Genomic DNA, 8004 nt, shown 5'->3' with positions numbered 1-8004 from the left:
TATTTACAGACTCCCAAAGTGTCGTGGAAGCCTTGAAGTCGCTCTGTAAACACAGAAATCCTGTACTCATTGAGCTCTCTGCCACTCTATACATAGCGTGTATATCTAACCAGCATGTCACTATATGATGGGTGCCGGGCCATAGAGGCAATGTTCGAGCAGACCAAATGTCCCCATCAGTTACATCGCAGTCTATTAACGTACAGCTGCCGTTGCTGCAACATATTTGAAGCCTTTCCTGCGAAAGAAACTTCGAAGACACTGGCAAAGCTTGTGGGACTCTGAAAGAAATAATCGGCTTCACTTGATAAAGCCACAGATAGGCTTATGACCCTCCGCGACGAAAACACGCCGAAATGATGTCCCATTTTGTCGGCTCAGGAGTGGACACACATATGGCACCCACAGTTTTTTGCTGACTGGCGATGAACCACCAACCTGTGGTAGATGTGGTGGGAGGCTGACCGTACTCCACGTCCACCTGGAGTGTCGGGAAGCCTAAATGGAGAGAAGGAAACATTTCCCTGTAACATACCGCTGTCATATCCCTCTTCATCCCATGATGTTTATTCGTGAAGAACCGCTTTTTAACGGCAGAGCAGTCCTCGGTTTCTTCAACGTTGTTGTGCTTCATGTTATTAGGCCAATAAGCTTGCAGCGCATCCTCTCTCCCGAGGATACCGCTGTGATTGTTTATTTTTTATAGCACATGTCTTCAGGCCCTTGTGGTTCAAGGGCTGTGTTTAGGCAGTAGTGCTTCTTGCCAATTACTGCATCTTAAATATTTGAAATATCGTCTCATTCTTTCTCAATGCAATCTTCATTTTCATAGTACACCTCATTAGTCATTGCCATGATCTTAGTACATGTATATTTCACGCACTTTACAGCCACTATTTTAGGCCCCTTTACAGCAACGCCTCATCTACTACTAAGAATTCATCGCTCCACAGCAAATTCACAAACACTGGCATGGCGCTCTTTTGTCATACCTGGCCCTTGCGCCATTAAACCACACACATTCATTCATTCATTCATTCATTCATTCATTCATTCATTCATTCATTCATTCATTCATTCAAACATTGATATTACAAGCGGTAAACTTACGGCATGATGCGGGGCTAGGGGATCGGAGAAATAAAACCACACGGCAATGTTTACTTTGTTTGAATGAGGTTTATACACATGATTTCTCGTTCAGTCGCCACAGCATTCGTTGCAGCCTTGCAGTCTCTATAGAGGATATTTCCATCTCTGCATATGCTGTTAAAATGAACATAGTGCTCTCTGATATGAGCACACCGTCACTTTTCTTTAGAGCATATACACATATATAGGATGAGTCTATTCTGAGACATTGTACCTAACTGCTTTTACCTAACCATCGGCGCGTGTATCTGCGACATCAAAAAAAATTATCTCGACGATGTACGTTTTAACCCGACGTGGTGTCGTAGTGGCTGTGGCGTTGCACTACCAAGCCCGAGGGCGGGGGATCGAATCCCGGCCGCGACGGCCGCATTTCGATGGGGATGAAGTGCAAAAACGCTCATGTAGCGTGAATTAGGGTTAAAGAATCCCAGGTGGGATTCGTGTTAAAGAATCCCAGGTGGCCAAAACTAATCCGGAGTTCCTCACTACAGGCGTGCCTCATAATCAGATCGTGGGTTTGGCGCGTAAATCCCTTGAAATAAAAAAGTTGCAGTGACGTTTCACTTCGTGAGCACGGGTGACGCGCAAGCGTATGGGTGCTATAGCGCACATGAAGCTGTCAGCCCTCGGTGCACCTCGACTATCCGCATCGCAGATGGGTTTCAAGATAGGGCTCGCGCGGCCGCGGAATAAGCAGCAGGCACTGCAGTCGAGATCGAACGCCCGACCTCAGCAGCGCAACGTCACATCCACTCGGCTACCGCAGTTGGTGCGTGCTTCCAGTCCGTTATCGTTTGATTGTTTGCCTTTAACATTTTGTCGAGCATCACAAATGTACACAAATTCAGCATCCAGCGTGTGCGTGTGCAAGTAGATCAGTCGTGTACCGAGCACCAGACTGTTTTTAAAGTGTTAAAGACAGGAATGTGTCGCGCTTTTTGAGGGACATTAAGACAGGCAGGTAGTCAGGCAGGCCGTGTCTCGCATTGTTTTGGGTGTCTTCAATAAAAAGAAATGCATGGAAAATCGTGTGACCGTTTGAGAGATTGTTTGCTGCGTGGGAAAGTGCCAGTTTATCGCATTCTTTGCCTCGTGACAGCCAGCGCCTTGATACGCTGTGTTGCCTCCCGGATCAGCCCGCACTTTCCCCAGTCTAATCCTAGTAGTCCTAGTAATCCTAGTAGTCTAATCCTAGCTAACGCTACGTAGAAGCAGTTCGGCATCGCACCACATGTACGGATCTGCCTAGGTCACACTGCTTTCAATTAGTACTCCAGTGAAGAGGTGTTTTATGCCATCGTCGTTTCAACATATACAGCACATGACCTAGACATGGATACATACGATTGCATAACACTTAGCCGCAAATTCCGTCACAATCCGTGTTACCGTCCAGTACCTAAAAGCCAGCAAACGGCACGTCGTAAATCCCATCGAACGGCCAAAGTAGAAATAAAAAATTCGCCGACACGCGATCGTCATGACAAACACTCTCGCTTCACATACACAACGGCTCACCTTACACACCTTCCACTTATGCATTTGTCCACCTGATAACGCCTTTTGCAACCCCAAAAGATGCTTGATAGGCAGCTGCCAAGAAAATGTTTCGCGTAACATGTTCCACAGTGCATAGTACCTGTATATATTTTCATGCTGTGCTACAAGAAGAACACAATCAAAAGACATGTGGTTTACGGATTAGCCCACACCATGGCTACTGCATTGGCTATACGTCATTGTATGCAGCTTGTCCCTTAAAGGAGTTACACTGTCGCGCGTACTGCGAGGCACTTACGGGATCGATGACGTAATACGTTTTGAAATATGTTTGAGGAGTGTTACTTTCGTTTTTCATAATGAATCATATCCACCTAAAGTGAATTTGATAAATACAAAAATATTATTATCACAGGGAAATTCAACGCTTTAAAAGCAATTATTTGATACGCTTTACATGTAAACAAGAGCAACTTAACACCAACAAGTAAGGAAAATTACGCAGCACATTTGACCATTAATAAGATGTAAAGTTGGGATTTGACTCGTTTTGATTTAAAATATCTGCAATTCCTCGGTATAATGACGGAATTTCTTACATTGTACAATAACAATAAGGAGAGAGAAATTAGAAGGAAAGTCTGTATGATAATACAAAGGGCACTACGTGCCTAGGTATTTGAGGCTCCAGCTGGTTGCCTTAGGACAAAAACATACCGGAGCAAATATTCGCCATAAGCATAAGAATGGATAGTTGGGCGAGTTGGTACGGTAACATATTCTTGATATAAGCGCGAAGAAGACACGGACGGAGGCGGAAGAAGACAGGACGAGCGCTAACTCACAACTAAATCTTTATTGGGAATAACAAACATATATATAAATCAGTATATATATATAACAACATATATATATATATATAAACATATATATATAAATATATATATGTTTAACATATAAACAACATATATATAAACCAATAAAGATTTAGTTGTGAGTTAGCGCTCGTCCTGTCTTCTTCCGCCTCCGTCCGTGTCTTCTTCGCGCTTATATCAAGAATATAAATTCGCCATAAGATTAGGCATATGTACGCTGCAGCAAAAATTCGGAGGCAACTGAGCACATCCTAATGGAATCCGAAGATATTCACGCAGTGAGACCCGTAGGCACCATACACCTTCCAAAAGCGTTTGGACTTAAAGTGCATGGAAGAATCAACCAGTCAGCCGTCCACGTAAGCGAGAAAGGTTTACAGTATTCGTGAAAAAACCAGCAGGGCAGGGGTTGATACGACCCGATCCGTTACAGGCGTAGGTAGCGGTACAAGGTAGATGTGGCAGGTTTAAAACGAGTAAGATAGCGGCTATGTATACAAAAATGCTAGAATGAAAAGCATATATAGCATACCTGATTATCACAAGCAAGCCAGGCGACTGCTTGTCGCCCCCCCCCCCCCACCACGTTTTAAAGGGGATACCAATAAGTCAGCGTCATCATCATCGCTATGGCGCACGAGATGATACCTACGGGTGACCGTCGGCGTTGGCCAGCACTCCGTAAACTACCACATAACTTTAGCTTGACGTTTACGTTAGCATAACGTCGGCGGCTCAACAGCGGCATGACGATAATGGGATGACGAAGCGACAATGACACCAGAATGATTACCTATCTTCCAAATTCCGACACCAAATTAACCTGTTTTCTAATACCTGCATTCGGTAAGCTCCGCATATATATCCATAAATATAACCCAGCGAGAAAACAACGACGAACGCCAAACACAGTGGAAGAATGTTCGCGTCTATACACTGCAGGTACTTCTTCATGTAACACAGCAGTCAGACCACACATTAATAAAACAAAGAATGCTAAAAGTCAATTCAGTAACTATCACAGATGAAAAAATCGGCTCGCAATAATTACAAACGATGAAGAAGCCGCAGTAACAATTTCTTCTGGTAATCTGTTCCAACTGTATGCAGTGAGATAAAAAATGGTACTTGAATAAATTTATGCGGCGATGTATATTGACACACTTTTAGCGCATGGTCCGCGCATCAGGTGGGCGTTTTAGGCAGTTCTTATTGTTACCACTTTTACTGTTTAGAGAACTGTAAGCTAAAGAGGCACTTGACTAACCAACGCCTTTCGGAGGGTGAAAATAGAGCTGCCCAGCTTTATTTCTTTCACCTAATGTAAACTACAATATCGGCTATCGCCGTTTGCTGTCCGATCCACACCGCTCGGTTCCTGCCTCTTAACATTATGCCTAACATTTTATTGCTATAGCAATTATATGGACACTCCAAGCGGATTTCTGCGATCGTTGTCACCTTCGCCGTCGCCGTGAGGTTCCGTATAAAGTCCAACGGCGATGAAATCGTCGCGCGCGCCATATGCTGCATGTGCGAGTGAAAGCGCGCCAGGGACGCGCGCTTTCACGGGGAGCTAACGCACGGCAGAGAGCAAACGCGACTTCTTCCGTCGCGCGAAACGCTGTGGAGGGACGGCACGGTGGCAGGGGAGGCGACGTATAGCTACGGCTCCGAATCAACACCCCCTAGACTTTCCAAGACCGCAGCTCTCGCTCCGTGACGTCACGAGGTGGAGGCTGGTGCTTGTCGGCGGAATGCGCGCGGAAGACGAAAGTGCGCACAAATTGGTACCCTTACTCGCGGACAACTTTCTGTGGCAATGAAGGGAAAGCTACGGGCGCGTGAATGCTGCTCATGTGTTACCACGCCAAGTAGTCCAGCAGAGTTTGACACTGCTTTTGGTTCCTCGGAACAGACGCTGAATCCACTCTGCTTCCACGTCCGACGGTTTCGCGTTTGCCCAGACGCGGTAGGGAAAAGCCGCACGATAAGTGAACTTTTACACTCAGTGGTGTGTTCTGCCTTATTTAACTGTTGGTAATGAGCAGTTTATGTTTTCTCTTCCCCAGCCTAACCCTACGTCGATTAAAACGCGACACTTTTCAGATGCGCTCTCACTTGTGCACGCTTTGCCTCCGTAGCTTTCCCTTCATTGCCACAGAAAGTTGTCAGCGAGTATGGGTACAAATTTGTGCGCGCCGTCGTCTTCTGCACGCGTTCCACCGACACGCACCCGCCTCCACAAAGGCTACCCCCTCCACCTTGTGACGTCACGGAGCGAGCGCTGCAGCATTGGAAAGTCTAGAGGAGGGGGGGGGGAGACCAAATGCGTATCTTGCTACCGGGCTCAAGGGGAACTGGCGACTCAAACATGCAGCGGAGGAAAGCGGGAAGGCAGCGCGGGAGGGAGGCGTTGCGGCTTCTGCTCTGCGAGCAACTGCTCACTTGGGGTGCTATGCAGGAAGCGACGAGTTTGGCGAAACTCGGTATCTTCACGAGCTCTGGCGACGCCCCAAGATGAAACAACGAATGGTACCAAGACAAACTTTGGTTGTCGGCACGCCTCCAGTTTCATGGGTTTATCTAGATTCGCTGTGGGTGGATATCATTCCTTGGGCGTTGTGATATGGGCGGTCGACAAACTGGGGCTCACGGGTTCATACATTCTTCTTCTTTCTTGGGTTTTACGCACCAAAAGCAGTTCTGATTTTGAGGCACGCCGTAGTGGAGGGCTCCGGGTTAATTTTGACCACCTGGGGTTCTTTAACGTGCCCTACAACGCAGGCACACGGGCGTTTTTTCATTTCGCCTCCATCGAAATGCGGCCGCCGCGGCCGGGATTCGATACCGCGACCTCGTGCTCAGCAGCGCAACGCCTTAGCTGACTGAGTCACCCCCGCGGGTTCATACAGTCGGTGTAATGTCGTGCCTTCTTTTGCTTGTTTGTCGTTCCACCGAGTGCATTAAAGGCACAAGCTTGTTATAAAATAAATGCATTTAGTACAATAATATTAGTCAAGTTAACGTGGGTTATAAGCATTTTAAAGTTTACAAGATGTGCACGGAATGCGTATTAGACAATATTTGTAGTTTAATACGTTTCGCGTTACACCACCAGGGGACCCTCGCCCTCCTCTTTTTTTCCTCTGGATTGGATTGACGCGGCTCGCTACGTGCTTGCGCTGGCATTTCCGAGCACAGATTGGTGTGCACTTGGTTTTCGCAACTGGGCTTTCAACAGATCGCTCGTTGCTCCTTCTCTTTCCTCAGGATTGAATTGGTGCAGCTCGCTACGTGCTTGCGCTCCCATTTACGAGCACAGATTCGTGTGCGCCTCGTTTTCGCACTGGTCTTTCAACATATCGGGCGTTGTTCGCGCTAAAGTAAGGCTGCGAGATGAAGAGAGCGCCGTCTAGCACAGAAGTGGTTTGATACGCGTTTAGCGTGTAAGCATTCAAGAATGCCTAAAAGCACTCATACAAGTAAAGGGTCAGTAAACTACGCTTAATTTTCTTTTATTTTGTGATAAACATTGATAGTGCCTAGCACCGAGGGATGGCTTCTAACAGCTGCATGAAAGAGTCTTTATACTGGGTAGCCCCGAACGATCCGTAGCTTCTAACAAATGCAAGAAAGGGTCTGTGAAGCGCACGTGGCCGTTGACTGCCACCACATCCATCCTAGGTGGGACTCCAGCATCGGTGCACTTACCCTGTACCCAACGCTGACGAGGTGGCGCTTCACTTTTTTACTATAACTTTCTATTTCTTCCGTGTGAACGCCCGTGATAGGGCCTACAAAGTTCACGTTGTGGTTGACTCTCTCCCAATGCAGACTGAGGCATAGGCCCGTTGGCATCCACTAAATTTGGGATACAGTTGTATGCGGCCTATTCGTCACTATGAATAATGGTCCCCGGTTAAACATTGGCTGCAATAATGGCGCCTAGCGTCGCCGCCTTTCGCCGGTCGACCTTGAAAAGTCGCAGCACCCCTCTGGTCAAGCAGACCATGCCGAAGACCCATGGGCCACCATCTTTAACACCGCCGTAATTTTGGCGGCTCGGCTGAACGTTGTAGCCCGTCATTAGGCGGCCTCGATTGTACACTTGCTCGTCGCGAAGAAGGCACTCGTCAATTTGTGCTATCTTCCCGGGGCCACCGAGTAGAGGTCGCGCCAGCAGCTCGTCCCTCGCGACCTCACGGGGGTAGTTCCTCCAGTCGGCAATGGCGTGCTCCGATAGAGGAAACAATTCGCCAGTCATTTCCTTCAACAGCCATATGTCTACGCTTTTGCTCACGCAGTACGTGAGCCAAATCATTTGCCGCCTGGAGAGGTGGTCATTCGGACGGCCGAGGTGGTCCTCGTTGGCGAAGTAACTTCCGTCGCCTTTCTGCATGTGCAGGGCAGCGGTACCGTGTAACTGAGAAACCTGCTTTCGGCACTTATTGCAGAGAAAGGGATCCCGGCG

The sequence above is a fragment of the Dermacentor silvarum genome, chromosome 3 (genome assembly GCF_013339745.2).
Source record: "Dermacentor silvarum isolate Dsil-2018 chromosome 3, BIME_Dsil_1.4, whole genome shotgun sequence".
NCBI classification, from domain to species: domain Eukaryota; kingdom Metazoa; phylum Arthropoda; class Arachnida; order Ixodida; family Ixodidae; genus Dermacentor; species Dermacentor silvarum.
Note: the sequence above shows the minus strand (reverse complement) of the source record.